The sequence below is a fragment of the Canis aureus genome, chromosome 17 (assembly GCF_053574225.1).
Source record: "Canis aureus isolate CA01 chromosome 17, VMU_Caureus_v.1.0, whole genome shotgun sequence".
NCBI lineage: Eukaryota > Metazoa > Chordata > Mammalia > Carnivora > Canidae > Canis > Canis aureus.
Window position 1 is genome coordinate 20,233,667 of NC_135627.1, and position 10,299 is coordinate 20,243,965.

The 10,299-nt window shown below is 33.7% G+C and overlaps 1 pseudogene; it reads right to left on the bottom strand.

Moving 5' to 3' along the window:
• Positions 1-8,988: 8,988 nt before the first annotated feature.
• On the bottom strand, positions 8,989-9,912 carry LOC144287464 (myosin regulatory light polypeptide 9 pseudogene; annotated as a pseudogene).
• Positions 9,913-10,299: the final 387 nt, after the last annotated feature.

Genomic DNA, 10,299 nt, shown 5'->3' on the forward strand with positions numbered 1-10,299 from the left:
CTAATAGCCCTGGCTAACCTTCCTACCAACAGAATTTTCCATTATATCATTCTAACTTTCCTTCATAATATTTATCACAATCCAAAAATTCTTCTAACTTACTGATTATATTTTCTACCTTGTTAGAATACAAGCTCTTTAGTTATTAAATTTTTCTGATTTATTCTATATTTTCAGTACCTAAAACAGTGCTTGAAAATAAAAATTTAGGCAGTTGTGCCATTAAGCAAATTATCGTTAGACTGCTCAAACAGAAATTTGCCAAATCTCTTCGAGTAGTTTTGGTCTTGACTTCTTAGAGACTGATTAGTTCTTAAAATGAATGCATCAGTCTATTTTAATATAGAAATAGGCAAACATAGAAATACATATATAAATAGTTGTTTCTGTGTAGAAATAACATACACACTTACACTCTACAAATGGTTTCTGGACAGTTTTTTCAGGATTATATTTGACTCCTAACTAGTAATGCTTAAAGTTAATTAAAAATAAAATTTAAAAAATGTACTGCTTAAAATATTTGTATATTCTTGTCTATAATTATGTACATTTAAGTTGTTAATTTGTGGATCTTTGTAATATTTGATATTTAAACACAAAATTAAGCAACAGATTTTCCATGTGGGATGCACAGGGCAATCTGACTTAAAAATGTCTACTGAGTTTGTTTAAGCCATCTGGAATCAGACTGTTTATCTGGCAAATAACTGCCTAAACATATTCATTTTAAAATTGAGAATCTGACATCTTGCTGGAAATAAACAATCAGCAATAAAACTGCATTAAAATACAATGTAGTTTCTCACTATGCAAAGCGAAGCAGTTAACTTTAAGAAGAAATATCTGAAAGTAATGAGAGATAGCAAAGTGTGACAGGTAGGGAGAGAAAAATTGTGAAAAAAAGTAACTGCCAAACAGATATATTAGTTAATAGTTCACTATATAGAGATTATAAAACAATTAAAATATTAAACTTAACTACAGGATACTTAGTAAGATTCTATGCTTTCAATATATGATATTATTTCTGATCTATTTCAAGGTACATAATTTGAAAATTTAAAATGCTATCCCATTGGGTATCACCTTATCTATAAGGAAGCTCTTTCTTATATCTAACCTGAATCTCACCTCCATGATTCAATCAATTCCTTTGTATTTTGTTGGTGAGAGAGCTGGATAACAGATCACTATCTTTCTTTAAAATAATTGGATCTGAAGTGAGATGTGATCTTAAGATCGTTACGAAGTTGAGTGGTTGAAAGTAATGAAATTTTCACTGACATATACAGAAGCTAGAGTTCCTGCATCAATATGGATTTATTTGAAGATATAACAACAGAGAAATAAAAGTAAATGAAGGGGCAGCAGCTGTCTGGTGCAGTGCAAAGACCTCTGAGACACTCCTGGTTAGCAAATTTTTCACTTCAAATATTAGTCTTTAAAGTCAAAAGCAACCGAGTCCACAATTTAATAATAAAAATGCTTTTGACAGTAAAGTGTCCACATCTGATGCATGAAGAAGGTCATTCTGGGTTGTACTTCTGTTTAATATTAACAAATATAAAATTGGGCATTGATATGACCTGATGATTTGTCAGAGAAAATTATAGAACTGAACCCATTGATTTTCCAAGGCTGGAATTATTATTTTCCATGCTTTAGAGTATCAAGAAAGGATGAGATCTCAGTAGAGAGCTACTGATTCCACAGATTAATTTACCTATCCCATAAAACAATAATAGCGCCTGTATGATAATATGGTGGTCATGTGTGGATTTTTAGATGTCAAGGAAAAAAACATTCTCTTACTTTTTGTGAATTTCTTCTAACAAGAAATTTCTTTCAGCTAATCAGGGAGTCTTACTTTTCTTTATTGTTAAATTTCTCCTTCTTATGGAAATAGGAATAAAATCACTGGGTTCTTTGATAGGTCATTCTCATACTGATATTGCTCAAAACCATATGGCATCAAGAGGCTCATTCCCCGCCCCACCACCCCTTTTGTCTCTAAACCCACTGGGTCTGGCCCAACCCCAAAGAAGTAGATTTATAAATGAGCGAATAGGTTCATTTTTCTGGTTGTGGAGTAGGAAGGCTGCCTTGGCCAGGGTCCAAAATGCACTTTCTGAACCAGCTATAATAAAATGACATTGATCCTTCAATACAATATTTGTCTTGAAATCCTCATTATTTATGGAATGTTTTACAGATAGTCAAGAGTTGGCCCCAATAATCTCTTATATAATCTCCTCTCCTTGTACGGTTTGCTCCTAATCAATAGAATATGGCAATGTTGAGGGAATGTCGTTCCCGTGTTAGATTACAAAAGATTGACTTCCATCTTGCTAGTCAACATTCTCTTGAGAAAAATTTGAGTATGAATATTGACTTCATATTGCTATTAATTACTTGTAGAAATTAATTACTTGTAGATGTGAAGTTGTAAAAAAATAAAATAGCTCAGAAAATGCCCAGGTTTCTAGTTTTGGTCACTCAGTTGTTTTTGATCCCATTAGTAGAGATAAGGAAACAAATCAAATGAAACCAAATCAAATTTGGGTAAAACTTTAACAATTGTGTTTTTAAAAATTATTAAGTATGATGTCACTGCAGGCATGCAAATGAGTTACCCAACAGGCAGATAGATATTTGAGTTTGGATTACCAAAGTGTGCACATCAAAACTAAACATTTATATTTGTAAGATAAGAGCATATTGAGATGTTAAGACTATATGGAATCTCTAGAGAAGAGTAGGAGTGAGAAGCAGAGAGTTAATAGGTAATGGTGAGCTCTAGAGAACAGACTCCCATAGGTACATAAAATGGAGAGAAATAAAGCAATGAAGAAAGACTAGTCCTAGAATAGACAAGAGAGTAAGGTTGTGTGATTCAAGTTAAGATTAAAATATAATATTATACGTATCTAAAAATATTTTTAGAACCTGGCTTGAGTTTGTGTGTGCTATATCTCCCATCTTTATCTTTGATAAAGTGACCTAGATTTATTCCACAGATTTTCTCCAATTTACTTGAGCATGATACTTGGTACACAATCTGAGTATTTACTAGGCCAAGGCTTCTAGTTTAGGAAAGAATGGACATACAAGATTGAACATACAATATGCTCAATGGAACAGAATTGTCTAATAATAAAATGATTAAAAATATTTATTAGATTTGGCAACATGAAAGATGTTGGCTTCCTTTAACCAGGCAGTTTCACCAAGAATTTAAATTGTATAGAACCAAAGAGTTCATTGGAAGTTAATAAATAAGGACATCGGGAGGAACTGAGTTCCAGAGTCTATGATTTAAAGAAAAGCATAGGAACACCTGGGTGGCTCAGTGATTGAGCATCTGCCTTTGGCTCAAGTCATGATCCTGGGGTCCTGGGATCATGTCCCGCATCAGGATCCTTTAAGGGAGCCTGCTTCTCCCTCTGTCTATGTCTCTGCTTCTCTCTGTATCTTTCATGAATAAATGAATGGAATCTTTAAAAAAAAAAAGTATGAGAAAGGTTTTCAGGGTGACACAGTTCTTCAGCATTGGACTCTTTGCTTTGGCTTGGATCACAATCTTAGGGTTGTGGGATTGAGACCCTCACTGGGCTCTGTGGAGCCTGCTTAAGATTCTCTCTTCCTCTCCCTATGCCCCTTTCCCTCTGCTTGCTGTCACCCTCTCTTTCAAAAAAAATGAAAGAATAAAGAAAGAAACGTATAAAGATATTATGGTAGATGTAAAAGAATGGTCATATAGGGCTTTTATAAAATTGGAGAAACTTGAGCTGCTTGTTCAGATGTGAAGAATCACAGAGAACAAAAACAATGGAAAATCAACAGAGAGGGAGTCCCAAAAGATATAGAAAATACATCGTAAGACAGATGCAATGAGATTCCATAAAATAATGGAAAGGATATTTTCATGATCACTGGCAAAGAGGATTGATTTGACAAAGAATCTTATTGAAACTGAAGGAAAAGTAAGTACAGTTTGTGATGCTGGACAAAGACAGAGTCATGCTTCTAAAACAGGGCAAGTTCGTAAACATGAGGAAATTAATTAAATTTCCTGCAAATCAAATATACATATAAGTCCACTTTCAGTCATACAACATACACAGGATGGTAGCATCATAAGTAAAAACTAGATAAATAAGTGCTAAAAGTTTGGGCAGAGGATTAAAAATTATTTAAACAGTTAAATGCAAGAACCCATAGAAATAAAACCATTTTAATTTTGGTTTCTATGAGTTACAGTAGGAGGCCCTAAGTGGTCTCTTTTTCTCAGTGGAGCAAAAAACAAATGGTGAATGGCCCTAATTATACCTATCAATAGAGAAAAGAGGATAGGAATGAAAATATAATTGTATTTTCAACCTTAGTCTCCACTTCTGTCCATGAGAGGCTGTTGGTAATGATGTGATTTCAGTGGAAGCTGATTTGTCACCATTGATTCAAATTAGTTAAGCCTATGTTTGAAGTCAAGACAGTATTCATCAAGAGCTAAATTTTCTTCAACTTTCATACTAGCCATATGTTTGTATATGTATTATCTAGAGAATTGTTTTTGCAATATTAAAAGCAATAAATGCTTCAAGCAAAATGCTTGTTATTCCATATTGATTTAGTAGATAAATTAAAATAATAAAGGTTCCTAACTTAGAAGGATTGTTGTAAGCATTCAATAAATGTTAAAAGACTTCTGCTTCTGGCCAAGATTCAGAAGGACCACATGTCGTCTCTGTCTGATTCAAAGAAAAACATGGACAAAATAAATAAAATAGTTTTGTGTTGTTATGTTTAGATTTTGGGCATTGGGTAACAACAAAAAATTATTCCTGAAAAACAGGAAACAAATAAGATGAGCTCTTAAATGATGCCAGCACACTGCCAGGAAAGAGTTTCTAGGCCATGGCTAAGGTATGAGAAAACTAAGGAGAGTCCTCTAGGCTCTTGGTTTGAAGGCTATGTACCCACTAAACCCTAGAACATCCACCACCTAACAGAGTTACACTAATAAATCAACAAAAGAAAGAATAGAATTATAAAATAACAAAATTAAGGTAAAGGATTAAAAACTATATCAATAATCATATTAACTGTAGATGACTAAAACACCCTAATTAAACACAGAGATTTTCAGAAAGAAGAAAAAATGATCTAATTATACATTGCTTACAAGAAATACATGTTAAATACAATGACATAGTTCCGAAGTAAAATGATATTATAAGATATACCATATTAATACTAGTCAAAATATAGCATGTCAGGCAAATAGCTTCAAAAGCAAAGAATGTTGGTAGAGATAGAAAATTACCATTTCTTGGGGTGCCTGGTGGCTCAGTTGGTTAGGCATCCAATTCTTGATTTCTGCTTAGAACATGATCTCTGGCTTGTGGGATTGAGCCCTGTGTCTGCTTATCCATCTCTCCCTCTGCTCCTCTCCCTCCTTCTCTCTCCCTCCCCCCAAAAATGAATAAATGCAATCTTTAACAAAAAAGTTTAATCTTTAAAAAATACTACTATTTTTTAAAAACAGAAGTGTCAATTAAGAACATAATCTCAACAATATGCACCTACATACATGATGCAAAAACTGATAGAATTTTAAGAAGAAATCCTAAATTGTATTAGAAATTTCAACACTCTTCTCTCAATAATTAATGGAACAAGTAGAAAAATCAGCAAAAATATGATAGACTTGAAAATTATTAATCACCAACATAATAATACTTATATAACACTTCACCCACTATGAGCAAAATACATATTATTTTCAAGGACATTTTATGGATAGACTAAATCCTGAACCATAAATGAACTCTTGATAAATTTAAAAGGATTGTATTCATATAAATGATCTCTGACCTCAGTGAAATTAAATTAGAGGGATCCCTGGGTGGCGTAGCGGTTTGGCGCCTGCCTTTGGCCCGGGGCGCAATCCTGGAGACCCGGGATCGAATCCCACGTCGGGCTCCCAGTGCTTGGAGCCTGCTTCTCCCTCTGCCTGTGTCTCTGCCTCTCTCTCTCTCTCTCTCTCTCTCTCTCTGTGACTACCATAAAAAGAAAAAAAAAAGAAATTAAATTAGAAACCAATAAGAGGAAACCCTCTGAAAAATCCCCCAAAACATGGAAATTAAATAATCTACTTCTAAATAATGCATGGGTTTAAAAGAGATTGAAAGGAAAATTAGAAAGAATTTGAACCAAATGAAAATAAAAAGATAACATATTAGACTGTAAGAGATGGTGCTAAACATTAAGTAGTAGGATATCTATATCTCTACATGTCTATATAAAATGTAAGGACATATCTAAATCAATGACATCAGCTTCCAACTGAAGACTTGTAACTGAAGAACAAAATATATATGTGCCTAGTAATCAGAAGAAAATATATACATGCATAGTAATTAGATCTTAGAGGAAATCAGAGAATTTGAAAAAAAAAAAAAAAAAAGAATGAATAAAACCAGAACCTGAATCTTTGAGAAGACCAATAAAATTGACAAAAAGATCAGCAAAAGCAAAGAAACCAGTATACACAATTTATCAGGAATGATAGAAAAATCATCCCTAGAGAATCTACAAATAGTAAAGAATAAAGGGATCATTATGAGCAACATTATTTCTAACAATTGTACAGCTTAGATAAAACAGATTCTTTAAAACAAAAGTACCAAAACCCATTACAAAAATATATGAAAAATACATAAATATAATAAATAAATAAAATAATACTAATTAATAATGACTAATTAATAATAACTAAAATGATACAAAAACTCTTCAGACACTAGAGAAAATATGTGTAAATCATATTATCTGATTAGGGGGTAAATAAAGAATTCAATACTGATTCCTGAAAAAAGCTAATAGCAAACTAGGAATAGAAAAGAAATTATCAAATCTGATAAAGGTCATATACCAGAACCTGCAGCTAATATTACACTTTTGTATTGATTTATAGACCAATTTAGGGAGAGTTTACATCATTACAATACTGAAATTTCCTGACTTTTTACAAATTTTTCTAAATATTTCAATCTTCTGTGCTTTTTTTTTTTTTAAGATTTTATTTATTTATTCATGAGAGACACAGAGAGAGAGAGAGTGAAGCAGAGACATAGGCAGAGGGAGAAGCAGGCTCCACATAGGAAGCCCGATGTGAAACTCGATCCTGGGACTCTGAGATCATACCCTGGGCAAAAGGCAGGCGCTAAACTGTTGAACCACCCAGGTATCCCAGTGCTTTTTTTTTTTTTTTAAGACTTTATTGATTTATTCATGAGAGACAGAGAGGGAGAGACAGAGACAAAGGGAGAGGCAGAGACACAGGCAGAGGGAGAGCAGGCTGCACACAGGGAGCCTGATGTGGGACTCCATCCCAGGACCCCAGAATCACACCCTGAGCTGAAGGCAAATGCTCAACTGCTGAGCCACCCCAGCATCCCTCTTCTGTGCTTTTTAAAGTAAAACTTCTTTTTGTCCTTTCCACAATGATTTTGCATGTGGGTCTTTTGTTTTTTCTTCATTCACTTCTACACACATACATTTCATTTAACCATTCTTTGATTTTATATTTCTCTTACCTACATAATGTTGAATTTTATTCATTCACTTGACTTACTCTCTTCTCCAGTAGAAAGAAATCATTTGGGGAATATAAAAAATAGTGAAAGGGAATAGAGGGGAAAGGAGAAAAAATGAGTGGGAAAAATCAGAAAGGGAGACAGAACATGAGAGACTCCTAACTCTGGGAAACGAACAAGGGGTGGTGGAAAGGGAGGTGGGCAGGGGAGGGGGGGTGACTGGGTGACGGGCACTGAGGGGGGCACTTGATGGGATGAGCACTGGGTGTTATGCTATACGTTGGCAAATTGAACTCCAATAAAAAAAAAGAAATCATTAAGAATACATATTTTGTTTTAATCACTGTTCTTACCTACTGATTGGGAACAGCTCAAAGTAATTGTTCAATAAATATTTATTATGGTCTCCAGTGGTTTTTCCCCCTCTTTAATTTGTTAATATGGTATACTACTTCTTTACCAAATTTAATGTTAATTTATGCTAAGATAAACCTCAGTTATCTATTCTTGGAACAAGCCCTACATGTGCATGATTTAGATTTTAATACATTGTTAGACTTTTAAGCTAATATATTACTTTTAAAATATGAGTGTATTTTTGTTGGTAGCTGAAGCTCTTTTACCTTCTTTTTTTTTTTTTTTTTTTTTGCTCTTTTACCTTCTGTGAACTTTTTTCAAGTATTATTTTTTTCTTCCTGCACACTTGTCAGAATTCGTCTCTCTGATGATCCCTTGGAAGTTTATTTAAAACACTGTTCAGCTTATTTAATGTTACTGATCAATTTTGTTCCTTTCTGTTTGTTTTTATTTTAGAGGAGAGTTGTCTAATTAATCCAAATTTTAAAATGGATTGCCTTATTCTAATCATTCCATTCATCATCCATTGTTATGGAGTTGTACTTTGATTCAACATTGGTTTAGATTACCAAAATATTTTAATATTTGTTTAGTTTTTCCCTGACTCATATTTCCCACTGGGTTCAATTTAAATCTAATGAACTATGTAATTCATTAGTTATTTTATAACTCTATGAATGTAAATGAAATCTTTTATATCAAACATTCCCTTCCATATGCCTTAGTCTTGAATTGATACTTATCTGGGTCAGCCATTACTCATTATAAGTTATTTTCACGTAGTACTTAGAAGGTAATATCCTCTGGCCTTTATTAATGCTATTGCTAAAAAAAAAATTCCTTCTTGATAAATAATCTATTTTTTCCCCTAACTTAAAGATTTTTCTCTGTGTTGTATTTTTTTTTTTTTTTGAGGGGGAGAGGTGCATTTTCATCGTGATATAACTTCATTTGAATTTACTTTATCATCTCTTGGTGTTATTTTATGCTTTTTGAACCATTATGTCTTTATAAGCCTCAGTCATTATAATTCTTTTTTTTTATCATAAAGTTTAATTATGGTTCAGAAAAAATTGAGTGAATAACTTTCTCTGAAAAAATATACTGACTCTGTGCAGACTGCAGTTATTTTGGGGAGGGGAGCTGGTAAGTTAAATTGCCCTATTTTCTATTCTGAAAATCATAAAAAGTCCCATTTCCAGTCTGATTATAGAGATGCATGTGCCCCAAATGGCTGAGAATAAATACAAGAAAGGCAAAAGCTGCAAAGCTAAGGGCGTGCAACAGACTCTAAGAGAAAGTCTCAGAAATACCCGAAGTGGCAATAAGGAAGTTTGGCTGGAATTTGAAGGTCTTTTCAGTCATCTTTGTCTTTTGCATCGTGTTTAAGGTTGCGTGTGAACTCAATGTAATTGAAATTCCCCTTCTTGTCCACAGGTGCGTCCCTGTACAGCTCATCCATCTCCTCATCTGTAAACCGGTCTCCCATGGTTGTTAGCAGCTCTCTCAGATAATCTTCCTGGATGGTGCCAGTTGCTTCTTCATCAAAGCAAGCAAAAGCATTTCTGATGACATCTTCCGGATCTGTGCCGTTTAACTTTTCACCAAACATCGTGAGAAACATGGCAAAATTTATGGGTCCAGGAGCCTCATTCATCATGGCATCCAGATACTCATTGGTTGGATCTTTCCCTAGGGAGGCAAGCATATCATGCAAATCTTCCAAGTCAATGAAACCATCTCTGTTCTGATCAATCATGTTGAAGGCCTCTTTGAACTCCTGAATCTGTGACTGGTCAAACATGGCAAATACATTGGATGTTGCGCGCTGAGGGTGCTTCTTGGTGGTCTTGGTCTTTGCCCTTCGGCTTGACATGGTGGCGGTTCAATCCCTGTACAGCCGCGAGAATTGGAGCACTTCGGTGACCCCCTCGCTGCCCTGGCTGTAGCCACCAAGTCCAGTCATTATAAATCTGAATTTTTTTCTGTATTTTTTCTTTATTCTTTCTAGCTGAAATTATTTTAGACATATTTTGAATATCTCTTAATCTTGCATTCGTATTTTGCAACTCTGCATATTTCTCAGCTGTACCTTTTTGACATATTTCCAAATTATCTCTCAGTTTATGGATTCTTTGTTAACTTTGTTTAATTCAATATTTACCTTATCCATTAATTTTTTAACTTAATTTTTTTACATCCAGAAGTTCCATTTCTTTATTATTTCAAATTTGACAATTTTTTCATAAACTTTGATCTTTCCATTTGATATATTTATTTACATCTTTCATTATTGTAAACTTGTGTATCTTACTTTTTCAAGAAAATTTCTATTTTCAAT